The sequence below is a fragment of the Dermacentor variabilis genome, chromosome 6 (assembly GCF_050947875.1).
Source record: "Dermacentor variabilis isolate Ectoservices chromosome 6, ASM5094787v1, whole genome shotgun sequence".
NCBI lineage: Eukaryota > Metazoa > Arthropoda > Arachnida > Ixodida > Ixodidae > Dermacentor > Dermacentor variabilis.
The window spans coordinates 59,034,028-59,058,146 of record NC_134573.1 but is presented as its reverse complement, the minus strand read 5'-3'; the positions used below and the strand labels follow the sequence as shown (position 1 = coordinate 59,058,146).

Below are 24,119 nucleotides of genomic sequence, written 5' to 3'. Positions count from 1 at the left end.
CAGCTCTATCGAGTTTAGAGCCATGTTCACGAAGGGAATCAGGGCACATAATAAGGATTTTCCACTAACTAGTCTAAGCACGCCGCAGGTTGTCTATAGTGGGGAAGACCATCCTTTACCTAAACACAAGCAAATACCTCGGGCGTAAAGCACTATCGCGGGGGGGGGGGGGAGGGGGGCTAAGGGAGCATGTTGGTAATGCATCTTTGCTAAGCAGCGCGACGATGTGCATGAAAAGTGAAAGAACTTGCATGAAAGAGTTCTGTGTACCCTTTCTTGACCCTTCTCTTACTTCTCATGTAAGTCGTCACGCTGCTAACCAAAGTAAACCATTTTGTTACCCGAGTTACGGCAATCAACCTTTCAACGAATGCGATAAAATCCCGGTTTTCCTGAATCTGTGCTTCCTTCAAGACCTTCAATTATCTCGTCGAGCGAGCAGATTAATCAATATATTACCGAGAATGTTACCGAAGATATTGCTTTCCTCCTTACAAAAAACCATCAACTTGCGTTTCTCATAGTTCTCTCTGTGACACCGCCTTTTGTATCACCGTTCATATAGCCCACTGCAGCTACAAATCTCTATATATAGGCACTTCCTCAAGAGTTGATTGGGCCCCGCGAGATTCCGTATTGCGATCTGCAAAGAGCCGCCGCCTTCGTGAGGTGAAAGCCAATGAGCTGCATAAACTGGGTCACTTGCCTGTCTACGAGGCTACATAGACACGCAGTCACACTGCCACCGCCGGCGCCGTGGCTTAGTTGGTTAAAGCGCCTGTCTAGTAAACAGGAGATCGTGAGTTCGAATCTCACCGGTGCCTCGATCGGTTTCTTTTGCCATTGTTCACAGCCCAACATCGGCGATTGCTTTGAACGCGCAAAAGGAAGCCCTACGCCGGCACCGTGGCTTAGTTGGTTAAAGCGCCTGTCTAGTAAACAGGAGATCGTGCGTTCGAATCTCACCGGTGCCTCGATCCGTTTCTTTTGCCATTTTGCCATTGTTCACAGACCAATATCGGCGATTGCTTTGAACGCGCGAAAGGAAGCTCTACGCCGGCGCCGTGGCTTAGTTGGTTAAAGCGCCTGTCTAGTAAACAGGAGACCGTGAGTTCGAATCTCACCGGTGCCTCGATCCGTTCCTTTTGCCATGGTTCACAGCCCAATATCGGCGATTGCTTTGAACGCGCAAAAGGAAGCTCTACGCCGGCGCCATGGCTTAGTTGGTTAAAGCGCCTGTCTAGTAAACAGGAGATCGTGAGTTCGAATCTCACCGGTGCCTCGATCCGTTCTTTTGCCATGGTTCACAGCCCAATATCGGAGATTGCTTTCAACGCGCAAAAGGAAGCTCTACGCCGGCGCTGTGGCTAAGTCATTCTGCTTCCGGCTCCCGAGCTGAACGGATCGCGGGATCATGGGCTCCAATGGAGCGGCATATGCGGCTGTTAGCCGCGGCAACAGGCTTTCGACGGAAGAAGATAAAGATTACCAGATAATTTTGCCTCGCCTACCTACAGGACGTATTGTTTTGAGCACAGTTTTTTTGCACGGCGACGCTCGTGTTCGCCCGTTTCGTGTAGAAGATTTTCGAGACGCGCTTCAAGCTGTTGGTATGCTCTCTGGCGTCGTCGCCCTTGGAGCATACCAAATCAACCATGTATGGGCGGTGACGATGAAGACAGCCGAGGCTGCCGATAAGCTGGCGGCCCTGAAGGAGCTGCAGGTGAAGGGGCGTCGCTGCCTGGTCATCGACCCCAAGGAACAACAGGTGAAGCTTCGTATCCACTGGCTTCTGCATGGGGTGGACGACGAAGACGTCAAGACCGCGCTGGCCTCCTTCGGCAAGGTGACGGAAGTGACCCGGGAGCGCTGGCGAGTGGATGGCGTTTCCGACAAGGGCTCGACGACCCGAGCAGTGCTGCTGCAGCTGAAGGCAGGAATGAAAGTCGACGACCTGCCCCACCAGATCCGCGTCGCCGGCGAGCTTGCGCTGGTGGTAGCCCCAGGACGTCCCATGCAGTGCCTGCGCTGCCGAGGCTCTGGCCACGTTCGTCGTGAATGCAAGGTTCCCCGTTGCTCGCGGTGCAGGCTTTTTGGACACAACGACGCGGACTGTGTGCGCTCATACGCAGTAGCCGCGGGTTCGGCGGAGAGCGAGCCGTCGACGTTAGACCATGTAATGGACGTGACCGAGGCGGAGGAAGCGGCCACGGGAGCTGGAAACGGCAAAGTGGCGGCAGAAACCGGCGTGACGACCAAGCAAGCCGAAGGAGGAAGGAATATCCCTCCCCCCAAAGAATCAGCAGCTACAGTCGAGAGCGTGAAGACGGCCCCGCATGAAAATGAGAGCCGCCAGCCAGCTACGGATGCAACGCAGGCAGAGGCGGACGACAACGCGACCCCTGCTAGCGCCCGCGTCGAATCCGTCTCGGCACCGGTCAAGAGATCCCTGCAGCACGAGGAGAAAGTCGACGGAAAGGCTGGCGGTGACTCCGAGGCACCACCCGCTAAGACGCTACCTGGAAGGCGCTCCACCCTCAAGCCTAAGCCGAACTTGGAGACTGACCGTAGGCTTACCCCGAAGCCGACCAAAGAGGAACCCGGGCGACGGCCGCCGGATGGCCACGGAGGCGTCTAGCGGTCAGCTAGACGTTAAGGTGAGCACCATGCTCCGGGCCTTCTCCCCTCCGATTTTCACCAATAATGGCTACCAACCCGTCGCTTAGCCTCGGCACGCTAAACGTTCGAGGTCTGGCCGCCAAAAGGAAACAGAGTCAGGTTTACAGACTACTAGTGGACCACGACCTCGACGTTTTAGCCGTGCAAGAAACCAAGGTAGACGGCGAGGAGGAGACCGGGAGCATGGTGCAAAGATTCACGTATAACTACTATACGGTAGTGAGCCACGCCTTAGGGACTTCGGCAGGGTGTGTGCTGTTCGTGAGGAAGCTCCCTGGTCTTGTTATAGATGGTTACTTCTCCTGTACTTCTGGTCGACTTGTCTTTTGTGACTTCAGCTATTGTAATGTCCAATGGCGCGTGTTTTGCATTTATGCGCCTAATACTGTGCAAGAGAGGGCAAATTTCTTTTTGAGTTTAAAGCATCATTTACATGTGCAAAAAATGATAGCCTGTGTAGGCGACTTCAACTGCGTATTGAAAGCTGAGGATAGGTCTACGCGTCGCGTGGTTTGTGACAAAAGTAGTGATATCCTGGCGCAGATCACACACGAATTCGAATTAGAAGATATCGCAGAATGTTTTCGCGGTCACGGAGACGTAAGCTACACTCACTTTCAGGGCACAAGTCACGCACGCTTAGACCGTATCTATCTTTCATATGATTTAGTTGAAAAATGCCAGTGCTACACAGTTACGGCCATATCATATTCTGACCACTGCCTGGTAAAATGCACGGTGGGCAGGAAGAAAGAACGAAACAAGTTCGTCTGGGAACTGTGGAAATTGAATGCAGAGCTGTTACGGGATGAAACTTTTAACGAAAATGTAGTGGCTACTCTGAATTCTTTTGGAACAGACAGTTCTACGAAATTTGGTGAGGAATGGGAGTTGCTGAAGCAAAGCATTAAATTGAAGGCAATCGAAAGAAGTAGCGTACTGTGATATGAACAAAAGGCCAGAGAAAAGGATTTAACAACATTGCTAGAAAAATTTGCGAAGCTTGAATGCATGCAACCTGGCGCCTATCAACAAGATATGCGCGCCGTTAAGAAGAAGCTCGAGGTATTCGACGAAGATCGCTTCCGAGGTGCGCTAGTGCGCGCCAGAGCAGAAAGGCTATCATGCGGGGAAACGCCAACGAAAAGAGCACTGGGGTTAAAAAAAAAAGCACTCGAGACGTAAGCAGATTGAGGCTATCGAATATGAAGGGGTGGTATTAACGGATAACAATAATATAGGGCGTGCTTTCTTTGAGCATTACAAAGAACTTTTTACATTCAGGCCTGTCAACATGCACGATTTCAAGAAATTATTTTTGCAACGAATCCCACAGCTGTCGAGTGAGGTTAAAGAAACCTTAGAACGACCATTAACAGAACATGAAGTGATGAAAGCCATCGAAGACCTGAATCCTGGGAAGTCGCCAGGTCCAGACGGTCTTTGTGCCGCATGGTACAAATCGTTCAAAAGCCACCTAGCTCCTATCTTAACAGCAGTTTTCCAGGAAGCATATGAACTGAAAATACTTCCACCATCCTTTGGCCAGTACCATACAGTACTAATACCGAAAACAGAAGAGACCGAAAAGCTCAAGCAACTTTCCTCCTACAGACCCATAGCGCTTACTAACTGCGACTACAAAATATTGATGAAGGTGTTGGCACGACGGGTCCAGTCAGTTATTCAGGAAGTAGTCGGCCCACACCAGACGTGTGGTATTCGTAGAAGAACCATTTTCACTAACATCCATAAAATGAAGTGTGTGCTGGAGTGTTGTGACGCCATGTGCGATGCAGTAGCCATCCTCCAGCTAGACTTGGAGAAGGCGTTTGATTGTGTTTCTCACGACATATTGCTTACCATCCTTGAACACGTTAATTTTGGCCACATAATCACTGAAGGGGTGACCATGGCGTACCGGAGCTGCTATACCAGACTTATAGTTAATCAGATGTTGGGGGCCCCCATTAACGTGAAGCGCTCCGTTCGCCAGGGTTGTCCACTCAGTCCACTCCTGTTTTGTGTCTACATAGAAACGCTATGTCTGGCCATCATTGAAAATGAATGTATTAAGGGGTTTAGTCTTCAATCAGCAGAAGTGAAGCTACTGGCATACGCTGACGATGTGGCTGTGTGCTGTAAGGACAAACAAAGTGTATTGAATACTGTGAATATCGTCAAAAAGTTTGGTAACGTCACTAACAGCTACGTTAACTGGCAGAAATGTTTGGGGTTTTGGCATGGAAGATGGGCGTCTACACCAGACCACTTTTCGAACGTAAACTGGGTCACGACGCCAGTGAAGTACCTTGGAGCACCCCTTGATGCCTACAAGGACAGTAGCGAGTACTGGAAGGAGCGGACAAAACAACTAAAAGAAAAAGCCGACCGATGGAACGCCTGTTACTTGTCAATATTCGCGAGAGCTACAGCGTGCAACATGTTTCTCGTGACAAAGATCTGGTACGTAATGCAGGTACTACAGTGCTCTCGTATTAATGTGCAGAAACTGCACCGCGTGTTCGCTGTATTCGTGTGGGCATCAAGCTGGGAGCGATGTAGCCGAGATAATCTCTTCCGGCGCGTGAAGGATGGTGGTCTGGGGTTGGCGCACCTCTTCTTGCGTCAACTGGTGAATAGATTCTCCTTCTTTCGAGATACAAACGACCCATTTCTGCGCACGGTGATCCAAATGAGGCTGTCAAGATCACTTCCCGAATTCGTTGTAGGTACGGAAATAATGCCAGGACCAGTCCGTGGTTTCTTTCGGGAAATAGTTCAGAGTGTTTCCTTTTTGCGTGTTCGTTTTTCAAGTGCATATTTGTGGAGTGTAAAACGGAAAAAGTTATATCGTGATTTATGTGACAGTGTTTTGCTGGTACCTATGTACAGAGCCCCGTACAGTGGAGGCCCAGGCCTAGATGTATTGAAAAGGGTGAAGAAGATGCCAGTTCAACCAGCCACTAAATCGTTCTTCTTTAAATTACACACCGGTACTCTACCTGTTAAATTCTTCCTTGAACAACGTGGGTTCTGCATGCCATGGGGAACCCACTGCCTTATATGTAAAAGAACAGAAAGCATAGATCACGTCTTCATCCACTGTTGGGAAGGGGTCTTTTTCTGGGACGTGTTACAAAGGACTCTAAAAAAGGAGCTACCTATAGATCCCCACGGAATCAGGTTTCTGCCAGTATATGACGACGAAGGTTTCCCGTACGACCTGATCATGCTTACGGGCCTCCACTGTTTATGGCGCGCAAGAATGGCGGGTTACCATTGTGACCCGGATGCCCGACCGGCGCGTCTGTACTTTTGTGAATCCATGCAACGGTATGTGGAAGTGATGAAGATGCAACAGCCTGTTCCTGAGTGGCTGTCGAGGGTTGAACCCCTTACAGCACTAAAGGAATTTTAATGCGACAACGTCGTGCCACAGTAGCGGACGGCAGCGAATGTAAATATTACTCTTCCTTGTTCCGTTTGTGTATTCATCCCTTTTTGCTTCTTTGGTCTTTGTTTATATCATTTAGGAATTTGTGTTGTGTTATGTCGAGTACTGGCAATAAAGAAAAAAAAAAGGCGCTGTGGCTAAGTTGGTTAAAGCGCCTGTCTAGTAAACAGGAGATCGTGAGTTCGAATCTCTCCGGTGCCTCGATCCGTTTCTTTTGCCATTTTGCCATTGTTCACAGACCAATATCGGCGATTGCTTTGAACGCGCGAAAGGAAACCGTACGCCGGCGCCGTGGCTTAGTTGGTTAAAGCGCCTGTCTAGTAAACAGGAGATCGTGAGTTCGAATCTCACCGGTGCCTCGATCCGTTTCTTTTGCCATTTTGCCATGGTTCACAGCCCAATATCGGCGATTGCTTTGAAAGCGCAAAAGGAAGCCCTACGCCGGCGCCGTGGCTTAGTTGGTTAAAGCGCCTGTCTAGTAAACAGGAGATCGTGAGTTCGAATCTCACCGGTGCCTCGATCCGTTCCTTTTGCCATGGTTCACAGCCCAATATCGGCGATAGCTTTGAACGCGCAAAAGGAAGCTCTACGCCGGCGCCGTGGCTTAGTTGGTTAAAGCGCCTGTCTAGTAAACAGGAGATCGTGAGTTAGAATCTCACCGGTGCCTCGATCCGTTCCTTTTGCCATGGTTCACAGCCCAATATCGGCGATAGCTTTGAACGCGCGAAAGGAAGCTCTACGCCGGCGCCGTGACTTAGTTGGTTAAAGCGCCTGTCTAGTAAACAGGAGATCGTGAGTTCGAACCTCACCGGTGCCTCCATCCGTTCATTTTGCCATGGTGCACAGACCAATATCGGCGATTGCTTTGAACGCGCGAAAGGAAGCTCTACACCGGCGCCGTGGCTTAGTTGGTTAAAGCGCCTGTCTAGTAAACAGGAGATCGTGAGTTCGAATCTCACCGGTGCCTCCATCCGTTCCTTTTGCCATTTTGCCATGGTTCACAGCCCAATATCGGCGATTGCTTTGAACGCGCAAAAGGAAGCTCTACGCCGGCGCCATGCCTTAGTTGGTTAAAGCGCCTGTCTAGTAAACAGGAGATCGTGAGTTCGAATCTCACCGGTGCCTCGATCGGTTCCTTTTGCCATTTTGCCATGGTTCACAGCCCAATATGGGCGATTGCTTTGAACGCGCGAAAGGAAGCTCTACGCCGGCGCCGTGGCTTAGTTGGACAAAAGGTTCTGCTTCCGGCCACCAAGCCTGACGGACGCATGATGACGGGCTCCGTTGGAGCGGCTTCAGCGGCCAGTTCTGGCCATGGTAACAGGGCTATTGAACAGGAAACCGACTACCAGGTTGTTCTGCCAAGTCTCCCAACCGGGCGTTTAGTTTTAAATACTGTTTTTTTGCACGCGGATATCAGGGCTCGCCCGTACCGGGTGGAAGATTTTCGAGACGCGTTGGCTAGGCAATCTCTGCTCTCGGATATTATCGCTCTGGGGGCGTATCGGATGAGCCATGTCTGGGCCATCACGCTGAAGGATGCGGATGCCGTTAAGAAGATTGCAGGCGTCGGTGAGCTGCGCGTGAAAGAACGCCGCTGCTTGGTTATTGACCCAGCGAACCAGGACGTACGTCTCACGCTCCATTGGCTGCTTCACACCGTGCCGGACGAGAACGTGCGTGTCGCGCTTGCACCGTACGTAAAGGTCTCCGAGGTGGCCCGGGAGCGCTGGCGTGTGCACGGCGTGTCAGAGAAAGGCTCAACGAGCAGGATGGTCACGCTGAAATGGAAAGCTGGCGTTAAACTGGACGACTGGCCGCACCAGCTTAACGTTGGGGGTGAGTTGGCAGTCGTCGTTGTGCCTGGAAGGCCTCCGTTATGTCTTGGCTGCCGAGGTACGGGACACATTCGTCGGGAGTGTAAGGTCCCGCGATGCGGAGCTTGTCGACGTTTCGGTCACGAAGACGGTGAGTGCCCCCGTACTTATGCGAGCATCGCCGGCCCTGGAACCAGTGAAGATGCCTCGGAGCATTTGATGGATGAGGCGGACGCAGAAGAGGCGGCGATGACAACTGGGAAAACGGGGACGAAAGATGGGCCTTCTTTTACGCCTCTGGTTAAGCAGAAGGCAACGACAACTTTAACGCCTCCTGCAGTTGTGGCATCTCAGCTAGCGCAGCGTGGCCCCCAAAGCGACAGCGGTCACAGTGCGGTGGCCGCTACGAAAGTTTCGCTGAAAACCCCGGACTGCGTGGAGCCTCGCATTGCCGACGCCATGGACGCCGACGATGAAGCGGCTGCCCTAACCGCTGGAAAACGGTCCCGCGAAGAGAGCGCCGGAGAGAACCTGCAGCCTGGTGGTAGTAGAGGTGGGGAGCGGCCTCCAAAAACGACAGGAAGTCGACGTTCGTCGTTGAAGCCGCAGCCAAACCTCTTGGCCCAGTCACGGAAGGCGGGTAAACCGCCTCCGTAATTTTTTTTTCTGTGTTCTGTGGAATGTCAGCGTCGGTTGTGTGTCGACCGACACAGTGTTCTTGGCTGACATTTCGAGTTTGCGCGCATGCAAAGTGGAGGATGCGACGAGGAAGTGCCTCAGACCACTTCGAGACAAACACCAGACAACCCTTTGGGTGGCCAGACAGACCCCCCGAACGTCATTGCGGAACATCAGTCGGGAGAATCACATGGTTGACAGAGGTAGGCATCATGCGGAGCGCGCCCCTTTTTATTACGCAAACGTATGGTAGTTGAGCTAAGAGCCCCATTGGGTGTAGCAACTTTGAATGTTAGAGGGCTGGGAGCACGAAGGCGGCAATGTCAGCTTAATCGCCTGCTCATTGATAACGACCTTGACCTAATAGCTGTGCAAGAATCAAAGATAGAGTCGCAAGAACACGCTGACCGCATGGTGCCCACTTTCCGCGCCAACATTGAAATGTGTGTGTGTCACTCCGTTGGGACATCGGGTGGATGCCTTCTCTTCATTCGCAACACACTAGGTATAAGTGTGGAGTCTGTATTTGCATGTGAAAGTGGCCGCCTCTTGGTTGTTGATTTTTCTTTTTCAAGCTTACACTGGCGCTTTGTATGTGTTTATGCCGCCAATGTTGAAAGTGAACGTAAATGCTTTTTTTGATTCCATTGAGCTGTACTTGAATTGTGACAAGGTGCTGCTTCTATTGGGAGACTTTAACTGCGTCTGTGCTGCTACTGACCGAGTGAAGTGTAGACCAGTGAGGGATAAGAGCGCGGAACTCTTGATTGAACTTGTGCGCGATTATTTATTGGAGGACGTTGGAAGTGTGTTTTCGGCTGGAACACGGCTTGATTACACACACTTTCAACGCGACAGTCACGCAAGATTAGATAGGCTGTATGTTTCTACTGATCTCGTGCCACTATGCACAGCCTATGATGTAATACCTGTGTCGTTTAGCGATCATTGCCTTGTGAGCGCGACTTTTGGAACGAAGGGAAGGAAATCACGCTTTAATTGGTACCTTTGGAAACTAAATGAGAAAATTTTAGACGATGAAGGATTCGTAAAGGAAATTAAAAGCGATCTCGATGGTGTACTAGCTGAGCACGCGGACTGCTTTACCGTTGAATGGGAAAGTTTCAAAGAACGAGTGAAGCTTAAAGCTATTGAAGAAAGTAGCGCAATTCGGTATAAAGAGAAAGAAAAAGAAAAGGAACTTCGCGAACAACTCGAGTGCTTGGTTAGCATGGAAACAAATCAGTCAGGAAATTTTAGTAAAGAAATAAAAGACGTGAAGTGTCAGATCGAAACAATTGACACTGACAGGTACAGAGCAGCAATAATACGCTCAAGGAGCGATAACTTATGGGCAGTAGAAGCGCCTACAAAGCGGGCGCTATCACATGAAAAGCGGTACGCTTGCCAGAAGGAAATCAGGCAATTAAGATACGAGGGGCACATTACAAGCGACCCTAGTGAGATTCAGCACGCTATTACGAAATACTTTGCTGAACTTTTTAGCAATAGGCGCGAGCATGCGCAAGGGTTTGAAGGTGATTTCCTACGACTAATGCCAACACTCGACGATGATGTAAGAGAGCGTCTTGAATTGCCTATCACTTTGGAAGAGATCGAGAAAGCAATAGATAATCTTCCGTCTGGAAAAGCTCCGGGGCCAGATGGGCTGAACGCTGCCTTCTATAAAACCTTTAAACATTATGTTTCTCAGTTCTTGTTACATGTGATAACAAGCCTATGAACGTAAAAAAAGTACCATTGTCCTTTGGTACTTCACACATTGTACTTATTCCCAAGTCTGATGATCCGGAGAAACGAATGTTATTTGGTTCCTACAGACCTATCAGCCTCACTAATGTCGACTACAAAGTGTACATGAAGGTACTAGCCAGACGACTTCAGAGTGTAATCGACAAATTAGTAGGGCCGCACCAAACCTGTGGCATGAAAGGTCGCAGCATTGCAACAAATATACATGTTGCCAGAACCGTATTGGAATGTGCTGACGCGCTTGGAAGCCAGGGAGCTATGATACAGCTGGACTTGGCCAAAGCGTTCGACCGCGTTTCACATGACATTCTTTTCTCCATTCTAGAGCATGCTAACCTGGGTAGCGTAATCATCATCATCATCATCAGCCTGGTTACGCCCACTGCAGGGCAAAGGCCTCTCCCATACTTCTCCAACAACCCCGGTCATGTACTAATTGTGGCCATGCCGTCCCTGCAAACTTCTTAATCTCATCCGCCCACCTGACTTTCTGCCGCCCCCTGCTACGCTTCCCTTCCCTTGGGATCCATTCCGTAACCCTCAATGACCATCGGTTATCTTCCCTCCTCATTACAGGTCCTGCCCATGCCCATTTCTTTTTCTTGATTTCAACTAAGATGTCATTAACTCGCGTTTGTTCCCTCACCCAATCTGCTCTTTTCTTATCCCTTAACGTTACACCTATCATTCTTCTTTCCATAGCTCGTTGTGTCGTCCTCAATTTGAGTAGAACCCTTTTCGTAAGCCTCCAGGTTTCTGCCCCGTAGGTGAGTACTGGTAAGACACAGCTATTATATACTTTTCTCTTGAGGGATAACGGCAACCTGCTGTTCATGATTTGGGAATGCCTGCCAAACGCACTCCAGCCCATTCTTATTCTTCTGATTATTTCCGTCTCATGATCCAGATCCGCCGTCACTACCTGCCCTAAGTAGATGTATTCCCTTACGACTTCCAGTGCCTCGCTGCCTATTGTAAATTGCTGTTCTCTCCCGAGACTGTTAAGCATTACTTTAGTTTTCTGCATATTAATTTTTAGACCCACTCTTCTGCTTTGCCTCTCCAGGTCAGTGAGCATGCATTGCAATTGTTCCCCTGAGTTACTAAGCAAGGCAATATCATCAGCGAATCGCAAGTTACTAAGGTATTCTCCATTAACTTTTATCCCCAATTCTTCCCAATCCAGGTCTCTGAATACCTCCTGTAAACACGCTGCGAATAGCATTGGAGATATCGTATCTCCCTGCCTGACGCCTTTCTTTATTGGGATTTTGTTGCTCGCTCTATGGAGGACTACGGTGGCTGTGGAGCCGCTATAGATATCTTCCAGTATTTTTACATATGGCTCATCTACACCCTGATTCCGTCATGCCTCCATGACTGCTGAGGTTTCGGTAGCGTAATAGTAGCAGTAAAAAATGGCGTATGCAAACTGTATGACACGCATTATAGTTAATGGTGACCTTACTGAGCGCCTCACAGTGCATTCTTTGGTGAGGCAAGGTTGTCCGCTCTCTCCCCTGCTTTTTGCAGCGTATCTAGAGCCTTTATGTCTGGCCGTTATCAAGTGATTACGTCACGTGTTTCAAGCTGCAATCTGCTCAGGTGAAACTTCTTGCGTGTGCGGATGACATAGCGGTATTTTGCACAAACAGAGAAAGCATTTGTGAAGTTACAAACATTCTGGAAAGGTTTTGTAACCAGACTGGATGTCAAGTAAACTGGGAAAAAAAGCTCTAGATTTTTGGCACGGGGAATGAGATATTACACCGCAATTTTTTCTCACGGCTGCAATGGTCTCCCATGCCAACGCGATACCTTGATGTGCCCCTAAAATGTTATCGTGATCCCAGCCCACTTTGGAACGAAGAGATGTTAAGGGCGAAAGAGAAAGGGGGAGCGTGGCAAGGAAGGAACCTATCAATTTTCTCACGTGCCTTTGTCTACAATGTTTTTCTCATTTCAAAAAATATGGTACCTCATGAAAGTGCTGTGTGCTTCGCGGACCTCTATTCAAAAAATTGCATCGTATATTTGCCGTCTTTCTTTGGACTTCGACCTGGGAAAAAAATGAGGAGGACGAACCTGTTTCTTTCACTGAAGGGTGGAGGCCTTGGACTGGTTCATTTGTTTTTGCAAGTGGTATCACGCTTTTTTTTCTTTCGTGATCAAAATGACATCTTCTTAAGAACGGTTATACAAGTCCGATGGCAGAGGCTACTCCCAAGAAACATAGTGTCCTCTGGTGAAAACATGTGCGGTGCTGTAACCGGATTTTTTGCGCGAGGTTGTGCTTTCATGTAAGTTGTTAGAAGTACGTTTTTTCCCAGGACTATTTGTACAGTCTTCCCAAGAAAAAAGCTGTACAAAGGTCTTGTGGATAGGATGCTGCCGGTGCCATTGTACCGTGCGCCTTACCGTGGAGGCCCAGGGCAGAATATTTTAAAGCGAGTGAAGAAGATGCCAGTTAGGCCAGGCGTGAAAACATTCTTTTTCAAGTTACACTCTAATACATTACCTGTCAAAACGTGGCTTCAAGAAAAGGGAATCTTTGTCCCTTGGACAACGAACTGTCTGTTATGTAAGAGGCCAGAGACAGTCGAACATGTTTTTTCTGGACTGCTGGGACGCGATATTCCACTGGGACGTCCTACAGAGAACTATGAAGAAACAGTTACCACTAGACCCTTATGGTATCAGGTTTTTTACCGGTTGATCACGAAGATGTACCGTATGATTTGTTCATGCTTCTTGGCCTCCACAGCTTGTGGAAAATACGAATGCAAGTAAGGCATGCAGATGTTAATACGCGCAGTGCACGTGAAAAACTTTATTCAAAGCGCTGCTTACCTGGATTCTGCTTCCGGCAGCCGAGCTGAGCGGTCAGCAGAATCATGGGCTCCAGTGGAGCAGCGACAGCGGCCACTTTTGGCCGCGGAAACAGGTTCAACGATGATAAGGATTATGCTTTTATTTTGCCGCAGCGGCCTAAAGGACAACTGGTGATTAACACGGTCTTTTTGCACGGTGATGTACGTGCGAGGCCGTACAAGGTGGAGGATTTCAGGGATGCCCTTCTGCCGACGGGCCTGCTGCCGGATGTGGTATGCATAGGGGCGTACCAAATCAATCACGTCTGGGCAGTGACCCTCTGCGATGCAACTGCAACGAAAAGGCTGCTTGCCCTGAAGGAACTTCAAGTGAAGGGACGACGGTGCCTCAGCATTGGCCCGCAGGACCAACAGGTGAAGCTTAGGCTTCACTGGCTGCTCTACGGCGTTGCCGACGAGGACGTCCGGACGGCTTTCGCGGCTTTCGGCAAGGTGGAGGAGATGAGCCGGGAACGGTGGCGCGTTGAAGGCATGGGAACCAAGACCTCAACCACCAGGACCGTCCTTCTCAAGCTGAAGGCCAGCATGAAGCTGGAAGACCTCCTCCATCAGATCCGCGTCGGTGGAGAGTTAGCCTTGGTCGTCGTTCCCAGCCGACCGATGCAGTGCTTGCGCTGCCACGGCACGGGACACGTCCGCCGTGAGTGCAGAGTACCTCGTTGTACCCGGTGCAGACGTTTCGGCCACGTCGACGCTGAATTCGTGAAGTCCTATGCCGCTGTGACAGGCCCACCAGCGAATGATGTTGCGGCAGAGCACCTCATGGACGTGGCCGAGGCGGAGGACGCGGCTAAAGGAACCGTTGACATGGTGTCGACAGAGACAAATAGTGGGACGACGATTCTGCAGGTAGACGGCAACGCGGCTGAGGCTACTCAGAAGCCGAGTATGACGGAACGGGATGCTACGACCCAGGGGCAGGCGACGGGAAACGTCAGTGAAGACGCAACTGACGACGCGACCGCAATGCAGCAGGACGAGGGCGTCACCGACGACGACCGTACTGAGGCTCTTGCTGCCTCCGTCAAGCGCACCCACGACCAGACGAAGGACCGTGAGGATCGGGCACCCAGCACCAGTGAGGGACCGCCGAAGAAGACGCCTCATGGGAGGCGGATGAGCTACAAGGCAAAGCCCAATGTACCGCCTGAAAGGAAGCCTGCCGACAAAGCGGCCACGTCTAAGGACACCAACAAACTGGGAGGTCCCGGAGGCGGCTAGCCGAGGGCTAGTCGTGAGCGGTAAGCACCATGCTCCGGGCCTGCTTTACTTTTCTTTTAGATCAAGATGGCTCAAATACCGTCCCTTAGGATTGCCACATTAAACGTGAGAGGGCTGGCGGCTAGTCGTAGGCAAAGTCAGGTCCTACGTTTGGTCACTGACCACGACATAGACGTACTGGCCGTCCAGGAAACTAAGGTTGAAGGAGAGGAGGAGACCGGGAGCATGGTGCGACGTTTCACGACTAGGTATTTTGCGGTGGTTAGCCATGCTGTAGGCACGGCTGGAGGGTGCGTTCTTCTTGTGAAGAAGCTGCCTGGATTGCAGATTTAGAGCATTTTTTCGTGTGAGTCAGGAAGGATTGTTCTTTGTGATATTGTTATGGGTGATTCAGAGTTCCGCATCATATGCGTATATGCGCCGAATTCAGTAGATGAGCGCGCCCGTTTTTTTTCGAACCTTTCATGATATGTTTGTTGTAATATGCGCGTGATGATGTTAGGGGACTTTAATTGTGTGTTGAGTGCTGGAGACAAAGTCAATAATGCAGGTGTGCGTGACCGAAGCAGTGAAGTGTTATCAAATTTAATTAATGAAAATGAACTCGATGATGTTTATGAATGTCTGGAAGGGGGGCGTCAAGTGACTTTTACACGTTTTCAGGGCAGCAGCCATACGCGTTTGGACCGAATGTACATTTCATTGGATATATTTCCAAGATTCCACGGTTACTGTGTAGTACCAGTGTCGTTTTCAGATCACTGCCTTGTGAAATGTAACGTAGGTATAATGAAAAAGAGACATGTATTTAACTGGGATATGTGGAAACTGAATGCCGTGTTACTAAATGACCAGCCCTTTTTACAGGTAGTACGGGATGCGATTAATGAAGTTCTATGTGATGCTGCGGGAACAATCGTCGAGAAGTGGCAATGTTTTAAACAAAAGATTAAAATGAAAGCAATAGAAAGATCCAGTTGTAAAAAATTCGAGAAGGAAATGAAAGAAAAGGAATTCAGAACACTGCTTGGGCAGCTGCTAACGCTTGAGTGCAAAGAGCCTGGTGCGTACAAAGACGATGTGCGAAACGTCAAAGAAAAACTTGAACTGTTTGACAAGGAACGCTATCAAGGAGCCATCGTGCGAGCACGAGCAGATGCACTAGCGGCAGGGGAGACGCCCACTAAAAGGACGCTGGGTCTTGAGAAGGCGTATGGACGAAGAAACCATGTCGACCAGATTTTAGTGAATGGGAATGTCGTTGAAGACAGTGATAGCATTCAGCGCGCCTTCTTTGAGTACTATCAGTCGCTCTTCGCATTTCAGGAAGCGAATGTTGAGGGTTTTAAAGCAGGTTTTCTGCATCGCATGCCACGTTTGAGCGATGACGTAAAAAATCGATTAGAGGAAAAAATAAGGGCGAGAAAAGTCGAAAAGGCAATCGACGATTTGAACTTGGGTAAATCACCGGGACCTGATGGACTCAGCGCGGGTCTATATAAGGCTTTTAAAAGAGAGCTGGCGCCTTTGCTTGCACATAAGAAAAGAAATCATTACCACCTTCCTTTGGAAAAACGCAAACCATTCTAATACCGAAGAGCGATCAAATAGACAAACTCAGATTCGTGTCATCCTACAGACCGATTTCACTAACAAACGTCGATTATAAAATATTTATGAAGGTTTTAGCTAGCAGGCTTCAAGGCGTCATCAAGGAAATAGTCGCAGACCATCAAACTTGTGGCATCAAAGGGCGATCTATTTTTTCAAACATCCATAAGATGCGATGTGATTGAGTGCTGTGACGTCATCGGTGGCGGTGTTGCAGTACTTCAGCTCGACCTAGAGAAAGCGTTCGATTGTGTCGCTCACGTTATTTTGTTTGCCATCTTAGATCATGTTAATGTCGGTTCCATCATCACTGAGGGCGTGGCCTTGGCGTACCAGAACTGCACAACAAGATTAATTGTTAACAAGTCTCTGGGGGCCCCCATTAACATCAGGCGTTCAGTGCGCCAAGGCTGCCCCCTGAGTCCGCTATTATTTGCTATCTACGTAGAAGCAATGTGTGTAGCAATTAATGAAAATGACGCAATACGTTGTTTCAGATTGGCAGCGAGCGAAGTTAAGTTGCTCGCATATGCAGATGACATTGCAGTGTGTTGCACTGACAAACCAAGTGTAACGGAAACCATATCTGTAGTACAACATTTCTGCGCCGTAACGGGTAGCAGAGTAAACTGGGGCAAATCGCTAGGCCTGTGGCACGGGGATTGGTTTTCTGCACTCGACTATTTCGCGAACGTGAACTGGGTGAAAACTCCGACCAGGTATCTGGGTGTTCCCCTCGACAGGTATAATAGCAGCGAAAGAATACTGGAGGAACCAAACCAAGGAACTGAAAGAAAAAGTAGACAAATGGAACAGTACTAACCTGTCCATTTTTGCAAGAGCGACAGTTTGTAACGTGTTTTTTATTACTAAGTTATATTAGGTCTTGCAAACGCTGTATTGTTCTAGAGTAAATGTGCAAAGGCTGCACAGTGTGTTCGCAGTTTTCATCTGGGGATCAACATGGGAAAGGTGCAGCCGAACAAATTTGTTCAGAAGAGTGAAGGATGGGGGTGTGGGCAGGGCGCATCTTTTTGTTCGTCAAGTTGTAAACCGATTTTTGTTTTTTCGCGATGTTCGCGATCCTTTTCTGCGCGCCGTATGTCAGCTAAGGTTGAGTAACGCTTTGCCGGCACATGTTGTTAGCATGGCAAATTTGACTGGAACTCTGCGTGGTTATTTCAAGGAAGTTGTTGACAGTGTACGCTTCCTTTCTGTTCGTTTTACAAATGATTACCTTTGTGATGTGAAAAGGAAAACATTGTATAGAGATGTATGCGACATTGTTTTCCCAGTGCCCTTATACCGAGCCATATACAGTGGACGGCCAGGACAGGATGTACTTAAAAGAGTAAAACAGATGCAGGTGCCACCAGGGGTAAAGACCTTCTTCTTTAAGCTACACACAGGAACGCTCTCCGTGAAGACGTTTCTGGAGGAGCGGGGTTGTCTCATACCTTGGGGGTCGCACTCCTTGATATGCAAGAAGCCCGAAAATATAGGTCACGTTTTCCTACATTGCTGTGCGGCAGTTTTCTTCTGGGACGTCTTAAAGCGAACCCTGAAGAAAGAGCTACCGGTGGACCCCCAAGGTATCAGGTATGTGGCCATTAAAGATGACGACGGGGTTCCCTATGACTTTGTTATGTTAAATGCTCTACACTGTATATGGCGGGCTCTTATGGCAGGGTACCGTTGCGATCCTGACGCTAGGCCAGCTCGTGCTTACTTCAAAGAATGTATGTTGCGATTTATTTAAATGCATAAAATACAAGAATGTGTACCGAATTGGCTGTCGAGGCTAGAACCCCTGACAGCCATGAAGGAATTTTAGTATGACAAAGCCAGTCCAATATGGACAGACGGCTCTATTGTGCGGTTTCTTTCCTTACGCACCTTCCGTTTTTTTTCCTCTTCCAACGGTTGGAATTTGAGATACACAAGCGTGTGCTAACTGTACTGTCTAAATAATGTCGAAGACCGGCAATAAAAATAAAAGAAAGCGCTGCTTACCTTCGCGAATGTATCCGGGCACAGCATGACCCACCTCAGTGGGTAACACTTCAGGATGATTTAGTGAGTTGGAAGAAATTTTAACTTTGCACGCCTCAGCTCAAGTGTAGCTGAAGTGCTTTATCGTTTGTGACTTATTGTTCCTCATGTGAACTTCGGAAATAAAGAAAAAAAAAGAAGCTTAGTTGGTTAAAGCGCCTGTCTAGTAAGCAGGAGATCGTGAGTTCGAATCTCACCGGTGCCTCGATCCGTTTCTTTTGCCATGGTTCACAGCCCAATACCGGCGATTGCTTTGAACGCGCGAAAGCGAGCTCTACGCCGGCGCCGTGGCTTAGTTGGTTAAAGCGCCTGTCTAGTAAACAGGAGATCGTGAGTTCGAATTTCACCGGTGCCTCGATCCGTTTCTTTTGCCATGCTTCACAGCCCAATATCGGCGATTGCTTTGAACGCGCAAAAGTGAGCTCTAAGACGGCGCCGTGGCTTAGTTAGTTAAAGCGCCTGTCTAGTAAACAGGAGATCGTGAGTTCGAATCTCACCGGTGCCTCAATCCGTTTCTTTTGCCATTTTGCCATGGTTCACAACCCAACATCGGCGATTGCTTTGAACGCGCAAAAGGAAGCCGTACGCCGGCGCCGTGGCTTAGTTGGTTAAAGCGCCTGTCTAGTAAACAGGAGATCGTGAGTTCGAATCTCACCGGTGCCTCAATCCGTTTCTTTTGCCATTTTTCCATGGTTCACAACCCAACATCGGCGATTGCTTGGAACGCGCAAAAGGAAACCGTACGCCGGCGCCGTGGCTTAGTTGGTTAAAGCGCCTGTCTAGTAAACAGGAGATCGTGAGTTCGAATCTCACCGGTGCCTCGATCCGTTTCTTTTGCCATTTTGCCATGGTTCACAGCCCAATATCGGCGATTGCTTTGAACGCGCAAAAGGAAGCCCTACGCCGGCGCCGTGGCTTAGTTGGTTAAAGCGCCTGTCTAGTAAACAGGAGATCGTGAGTTCGAATCTCACCGGTGCCTCGATCCGTTTCTTTTGCCATTTTGCCATGGTTCACAACCCAATATCGGCGATTGCTTTGAACGCGCAAAAAGAAGCTCTACGCCCTACTCTACTACCCTACTACCCGGACTGTGCTCCTGAAGCTGAACAGCGGCGTAAAACTGGAAGATCTGCCTCATCAGGTGCGCGTCGGCGGAGAGCTAGCATTGGTGGTCGTTCCCGGGAAGCCCATGCAGTGTCTGCGCTGCCAATGCACGGGACACGTCCGCCGAGATCGTAAAGTTCCCCGCTGTTCAAGATGCAGGCGTTTCGGCCACGTTGATGCTGACTGCGTCAAATCGTATGCAGCCGTGACAGGACCAGCAGCGAGTGACGTTGCTGCAGAGCACGTTATGGACGTGGTCGAGACGGAGGACGCCGCCAAAGGAACCGGACACCTGGTTCCGACAGCGACAGTCAGTGGGACATCCACCGTCGGTGCAGAAGGCACGGTGGCTGAGGCTGGCGAGAAGACGAGCAAGACGGTACAGATCCTGTCTTCAGTGGGTCATGCTGCGGGGGGCGTTAACGACGAGGCACCCGATGATGACACGACAGCAATGCTGCAGGATGAGGACACCAACGACGGTGAGCAGACTGCAACTCTCGGTGCCCCAGTCAAGCGCCCCCACGGCGCGACCAAGGACACGGACGGTAGTGCAACCAGCACCAACGAGGGGCCACCGCCGAAGGCGCCTCATGGGAGGCGGATGGGCTTCAAGCCAAAATCTAATATTCCGCCTGAAAAAAAGCCTGTTGTCAAAGTGGTGACGGCGACCAACGCCAGCAAGCCGGAAGGTCCCGGAGGCGGCTAGCCGAGGGCTAGTCGTGAAGGGTAAGCACCATGCTCCGGGCCTACTTTTTTCTTAGTTAAGATGGCTCTTTTACCGTCACTTAGTATCGCCACATTAAACGTGAGAGGGTTGGCGGCTAGTCGTAGGCAAAGTCAGGTCCCACGGTTGGTCACTGACCAAGACATAGACGTACTAGCCGTCCAGGAGACCAAGGTTGACGGAGAGGAGGAGACCGGGAGCATGGTGCGGCGTTTCACGACTAGATATTATGCGGCCGTGAGTCACGCGGTAGGGACGTCCACCGGTTGTGTTCTGTTTGTAAAGAAGTTGCCTGACCTTGTTGTTCAAAGTATATTTTCATGTCAGTCCGGAAGGATTGTTTATTGTGATTTTGTTTATCGTGAAATTGAATTTCGAGTCATGTGCATATATGCGCCGAATTCTGTAGAAGAGCGCACCTTATTTTTTGAGAACCTTTTGCAGTATATTAGCAGCAATAAGTGCATGTTTTTGTTGGGGGATTTTAATTGTGTTTTGAGTGCTCGGGATAGAGCCAATAATGCCGGTGTTCGTGACAGAAGCAGCAGTGTGTCGACTAAACTAATCAGTGAAAATGAACTGGACGATGTTTGCGAGTGTCTGGCGGGGGAGCGGGATGTAATTTACACGCGATTTCAAGGTATTAGTCACGCGAGGTTAGACCGCATGTACATATCGCAAGACATGATTCCAAAGTGCCATAGTTATTCTGTGGCACCAGTATCGTTCTCAGATCACTGTTTGGTGAAATGTAACATAGGCACGGAGAGGAAGAGAGAATCTTTTAATTGGGACCTATGGAAAATGAACGCCTTACTACTAAAAGACCAACCATTTGTAGAGGCAGTACATGAGGCCGTTAGGGAGGTTCGTGAGGAAAATAGTCAAACAACAGCAGAGAAATGGGAAGGGTTCAAACAAAACGTAAAAATGAAAGCCTGTGAAAGATCGAGCTGTTTAATGTTTGAAAAGGAAATGAAAGAAAGGGGCTTGCGAAAGACACTTAGGCAGCGCTTGAGTGCGAAGAGCCATAGGCGTATAAACAAGATGTGCGAACCATTAAAGAAAAAATCGAACAGTTCGACAAAGAACGGTACCAAGGAGCGATTGTGCGCGCAAGAGCAAATGCATTAGTAGGTGGAGAGACGCCCACTAAAAGGGCGCTTGGACTTGAAAAAGCGCAAGGTCGAAGGAATTACGTCGATAAGATTCTATGGAATGGCACAATTGCCGACGACAGTAAGAGTATAGGCCAAGCGTTTTTCGAGTATTACCAGTCCCTTTTTGCGTTTCAAGAAGCGAATGTAGACAAGTTCAAAAAGGTCTTCCTCGGTCGCATGCCGCGATTGAGTGACGACACAAAAGAACGATTAGAAGAGAAAATAACAGAAAGCGAAGTTGAAAAGGCAATTGATGATTTGAATCAAGGCAAATCACCAGGACCTGACGGCCTGGGCGCTTGTTTATATAAAGCTTTCAAGAAGGAACTGTCACCGTTGCTAACACAGCTGTTTAATGATGCGTATGAGAACAAAGCTTTGCCACCTTCTTTTGGCAAGGCGCATACCATACTCCTCCCTCAGAGCGATCAAGTGGAGAAACTTAGGCTAGTGACATCTTACAGGCCGATATCTCTAACCAATGTAGATTATAAAATTTTCATGAAGGTTTTGGCAGCCAGACTTCAAAGTGTAATAAAGCAAATTGTCTCAGATCACCAAACGTGTTGGATCAAAGGAAGGTCGATTTTTTCGAATATTCACACAATGCGGTGCGTGCTCGAGTGCTGCGACGTCACCTTGGGCGGAGTCGCAGTGCTTCAGCTCGACCTCGAGAAAGCCTTTGATTGTGTCTCGCATGGTATTTTGTTTGCCATTTTGGATCACGTTAATATTGGTTCCATCATCGCTGAGGGAGTGGCGTTGGCGTACCAGAACTGCACAACACGATTAATTGTGAATAAATCATTGCGGGCCCCCATTAACGTCATGCGTTCTGTGCGTCAGGGCTGCCCCCCGTCAGTCCTCTTTTGTTTGGAATTTACATAGAAACTATGTGTTTGGCCATATTTCAAAATGATCAAATACGCGGCTATAGCATGGCAGACACCGAAGTCAAGCTCTTGGCATATGCAGATGACATCGCAGTGTGCTGTACAAGCAAACAAAGTGTAACGAAAACGATAAGCATAGTGAAAAGTTTTTGTGGTGTGACGGGCAGTAGAGTGAACTGGGGGAAGTCCCTCGGTTTGTGGCACGGAGAGTGGTCTTCCGCCCCGGACAATTTTGCAAATGTGAACTGGATGAAAACCCCGACCAAGTATCTAGGTGTTCCCATGGAGAGTTACAAAAATAACGACGAATATTGGATGAACCAAACAAAAGAAACTAGAGAAAAAGCAGAAAGGTGGAAAGGCATCAACCTGTAATAATAATAATATTTGGGGTTTTACGTACCAAAACCACTTTCTGATTATGAGGCACGCCGTAGTGGAGGACTCCGGAAATTTTGACCACCTGGGGTTCTTTAACGTGCACCTAAATCTAAGCACACGGGTGTTTTCGCATTTCGCCCCCATCGAAATGCGGTCGCCGTGGCCGGGATTCGATCCCGCGACCTCGTGCTCAGCAGCCCAACACCAGGCATCAACCTGTCCATTTTCGCTAAGGCAATGGTGTGTAACATGTTCTTTTATTACGAAGTTGTGGTACGTCATGCAAACGATGTACTGTTCAAGAGTAAACGTGCAAAAGCTGCACAGAGTGTTCGCGGTTTTTATCTGGGGCTCTACCTGGGAAAGGTGTAGCCGAACAAATCTGTTCAGGCACGTGAAGGAAGGGGGGCTGGGCTTGGCGCATCTTTTTGTTCGACAGCTTGTCAACCGCTTTTTGTTTTTTCGCGATGTGCGCGATCCTTTTTTGCGCACAGTATGTCAGCTCAGGTTGAGCGACGCACTGCCTGCATATGTTGTTAGTACGGCAAGCATGACCGGAACACTGCGTGGTTATTTTAAGGAAGTGGCCGACAGTGTGCGTTTCCTTTCAGTTCGTTTTTCAAAAGATTATCTGTGTCACGTGAAAAGGAAAACACTGTATAAAGATGTGTGCGACATTGTGTTCCCAGCGCCGTTATACAGAGCCATATACAGTGGAGGGCCAGGACAAGACGTCCTTAAACGGGTGAAACGAATGCAGGCGCAACCAGGGGTTAAAACATTCTTTTTTAAGCTCCACACAGGAACGCTCTCTGTGAAGACTTTTGTGGAAGAACGAGGCTGTCTTGTGCTGTGGGGATCCCACTGTTTGATCTGTCTGAAGCCGGAGACCATTGATCATGTTTTCTTGCATTGCTGGGCGGCGGTTTTCTTATGGGACGTTTTAAAGCGAACGCTGAAAAAGGAGTTACCGGTGGACCCCCAAGGGATCCGGTATTTGCCAATTAAAGATGAAGACGGAGTACCCTATGATTTTATTATGTTCAACGCCCTCCACTCTATACGGCGAGCTCGCATGGCCGGGTACCATTGTGACGCCGACGCTCGGCCAGCGCGTATATATTTCAGAGAGTGTATGTCAGTATATATTGAAATGCAGAAAATGCAAGAGTGTGTTCCGGATTGGCTCTCGAGGCTCGAACCTCTGACAGTCATGAAGGAATTTTAATTTGACAACGTCAGTCCTATGCGGATGGACGGCTTCGTTGCGCTTTTTTGTTTCTTGCCTTCCTTTTCCTCTTCCAAAGGCTTGCATTTGTGTCATGAGTGTGAAATTCATATGTGCGATGTTATATTGAAAACCGGTAATAAAAAAAAAGCTCTACGCCGGCGCCGTGGCTTAGTTGCATTCTGCTTCCGGCTCCCGAGCTGAACGGATCGCGGGATCATGGGCTCCAATGGAGCGGCATATGCGGCTGTTAGCCGCGGCAACAGGCTTTCGACGGAAGAAGATAAAGATTACCAGATAATTTTGCCTCGCCTACCTACAGGACGTATTGTTCTGAACACAGTTTTTTTGCACGGCGACGCTCGTGTTCGCCTGTTTCGTGTAGAAGATTTTCGAGACGCGCTTCAAGCTGTTGGTATGCTCTCTGGCGTCGTCGCCCTTGGAGCA

General features: G+C 49.1%; 16 non-coding genes across 16 annotated transcripts; all 16 read left to right on the top strand.

Annotated features, from left to right (window-relative positions):
- The first annotated feature begins 750 nt into the window (after positions 1 to 750).
- TRNAT-AGU (transfer RNA threonine (anticodon AGU)) lies at positions 751 to 824 on the top strand. Its single transcript has one exon. It is a non-coding gene; the product is annotated as a tRNA-Thr (tRNA).
- A 76-nt stretch (positions 825 to 900) lies between these two features.
- TRNAT-AGU (transfer RNA threonine (anticodon AGU)) lies at positions 901 to 974 on the top strand. The gene has a single exon. It is a non-coding gene; the product is annotated as a tRNA-Thr (tRNA).
- Positions 975 to 1,058: 84 nt separating this feature from the next.
- On the top strand, positions 1,059 to 1,132 carry TRNAT-AGU (transfer RNA threonine (anticodon AGU)). The gene has a single exon. It is a non-coding gene; the product is annotated as a tRNA-Thr (tRNA).
- Positions 1,133 to 1,208: 76 nt separating this feature from the next.
- On the top strand, positions 1,209 to 1,282 carry TRNAT-AGU (transfer RNA threonine (anticodon AGU)). The gene has a single exon. It is a non-coding gene; the product is annotated as a tRNA-Thr (tRNA).
- A 4,981-nt stretch (positions 1,283 to 6,263) lies between these two features.
- TRNAT-AGU (transfer RNA threonine (anticodon AGU)) lies at positions 6,264 to 6,337 on the top strand. Its single transcript has one exon. It is a non-coding gene; the product is annotated as a tRNA-Thr (tRNA).
- Positions 6,338 to 6,421: 84 nt separating this feature from the next.
- Positions 6,422 to 6,495, top strand: TRNAT-AGU (transfer RNA threonine (anticodon AGU)). Its single transcript has one exon. It is a non-coding gene; the product is annotated as a tRNA-Thr (tRNA).
- An 84-nt stretch (positions 6,496 to 6,579) lies between these two features.
- TRNAT-AGU (transfer RNA threonine (anticodon AGU)) lies at positions 6,580 to 6,653 on the top strand. The gene has a single exon. It is a non-coding gene; the product is annotated as a tRNA-Thr (tRNA).
- Positions 6,654 to 6,729: 76 nt separating this feature from the next.
- TRNAT-AGU (transfer RNA threonine (anticodon AGU)) lies at positions 6,730 to 6,803 on the top strand. Its single transcript has one exon. It is a non-coding gene; the product is annotated as a tRNA-Thr (tRNA).
- A 76-nt stretch (positions 6,804 to 6,879) lies between these two features.
- TRNAT-AGU (transfer RNA threonine (anticodon AGU)) lies at positions 6,880 to 6,953 on the top strand. The gene has a single exon. It is a non-coding gene; the product is annotated as a tRNA-Thr (tRNA).
- Positions 6,954 to 7,029: 76 nt separating this feature from the next.
- On the top strand, positions 7,030 to 7,103 carry TRNAT-AGU (transfer RNA threonine (anticodon AGU)). Its single transcript has one exon. It is a non-coding gene; the product is annotated as a tRNA-Thr (tRNA).
- Positions 7,104 to 7,187: 84 nt separating this feature from the next.
- On the top strand, positions 7,188 to 7,261 carry TRNAT-AGU (transfer RNA threonine (anticodon AGU)). Its single transcript has one exon. It is a non-coding gene; the product is annotated as a tRNA-Thr (tRNA).
- An 11,199-nt stretch (positions 7,262 to 18,460) lies between these two features.
- On the top strand, positions 18,461 to 18,534 carry TRNAT-AGU (transfer RNA threonine (anticodon AGU)). Its single transcript has one exon. It is a non-coding gene; the product is annotated as a tRNA-Thr (tRNA).
- A 76-nt stretch (positions 18,535 to 18,610) lies between these two features.
- TRNAT-AGU (transfer RNA threonine (anticodon AGU)) lies at positions 18,611 to 18,684 on the top strand. The gene has a single exon. It is a non-coding gene; the product is annotated as a tRNA-Thr (tRNA).
- Positions 18,685 to 18,768: 84 nt separating this feature from the next.
- On the top strand, positions 18,769 to 18,842 carry TRNAT-AGU (transfer RNA threonine (anticodon AGU)). Its single transcript has one exon. It is a non-coding gene; the product is annotated as a tRNA-Thr (tRNA).
- An 84-nt stretch (positions 18,843 to 18,926) lies between these two features.
- Positions 18,927 to 19,000, top strand: TRNAT-AGU (transfer RNA threonine (anticodon AGU)). The gene has a single exon. It is a non-coding gene; the product is annotated as a tRNA-Thr (tRNA).
- Positions 19,001 to 19,084: 84 nt separating this feature from the next.
- Positions 19,085 to 19,158, top strand: TRNAT-AGU (transfer RNA threonine (anticodon AGU)). Its single transcript has one exon. It is a non-coding gene; the product is annotated as a tRNA-Thr (tRNA).
- The last annotated feature ends 4,961 nt before the right edge of the window (positions 19,159 to 24,119 follow it).